Here is a 937-nt window from a genome sequence, read left to right as displayed (position 1 = left end):
CAGGTGGCAGCATCAATGGGCTCAAGCGTGGTAACAATTGTGAGCTTGGCCCAGGACCAGGAAGTATTTTGTTCTGCTGTTCATTGGGTCGCTGTGAGTCGGTACCAACACAATGGCACTTAACAACAACAACAATGTGATAGTTCAACATGTGGAGTGTTTTTATCCTCTTTGGTCACATCCTGTCAGAAATCCTAGCCAGATTCAGAAGAGGACATGGAATTGCAGACATCATTCCTGACCTCAGATAGATCTTGGCTGAAAGCAGAGAATGCCAGAAAGATACATACCTGTGTTTTATTGATTATGCAAAGGCATTCAACTGTGTGAATGATAACAAATTGTGGATGACATTATGAAGAATGGGAAAATTGAAGACTTGGTGCTTTTGAAATTTGGTGCTGGCAAAGAATATTGAATATACCATAAACTGATAGAAGAGCAAAGAACTCTGTCTTGGAAGAAGTAGAGTCAGAATGTTCCTTAGAAGCATGAGTGGTGGTAAGACTTGGTTCTTTGTACATGAGAAGGACATTGTGCTTGGTAGAGGATCAATGAAAGAGGAAGACCCTTAACAAGACAGGCTGGCACCGTGGCTGCAGCAATGGGTTGAGACTTAGCAAGAATTGTAAGGTTGTCTGTCAGAAGACTGAGCAGTGCTTCATCCTGGGATACATAAACATAGCATCTATGTTTATGCTATAAGTGGGAACAGACTCAACAAAAACAAGATACTATATTGTGTTATGTTGAATTGTATTATATCTGGTTTTGTCCTCTGATCTCAAACTTACTAGACTGGCATTTTAAGTTATCATGAAGAAAAAGTTAAGATGTTGTAGAAATGACCCAAACTGGAGAAGACAAGATTATGAAGAGCTTTTATCCTTGACTTCAGGTAAAAATAAGATTCTTGTAGTAATGCTTTCAGAGTAAT

At 39.3% G+C, this 937-nt stretch overlaps 1 protein-coding gene across 1 annotated transcript in view; it reads left to right on the top strand.

The window, feature by feature from the left end:
- The window catches only part of LOC102816916 (relaxin receptor 2-like), a 109,250-nt gene that overhangs the window by 59,802 nt on the left and 48,511 nt on the right, over nucleotides 1-937 (top strand).

This window comes from Chrysochloris asiatica, unplaced genomic scaffold (genome assembly GCF_000296735.1).
Source record: "Chrysochloris asiatica unplaced genomic scaffold, ChrAsi1.0 scaffold00005, whole genome shotgun sequence".
Taxonomy (NCBI): Eukaryota; Metazoa; Chordata; class Mammalia; order Afrosoricida; family Chrysochloridae; genus Chrysochloris; species Chrysochloris asiatica.
This window is presented reverse-complemented; position numbering and strand designations above follow the sequence as displayed.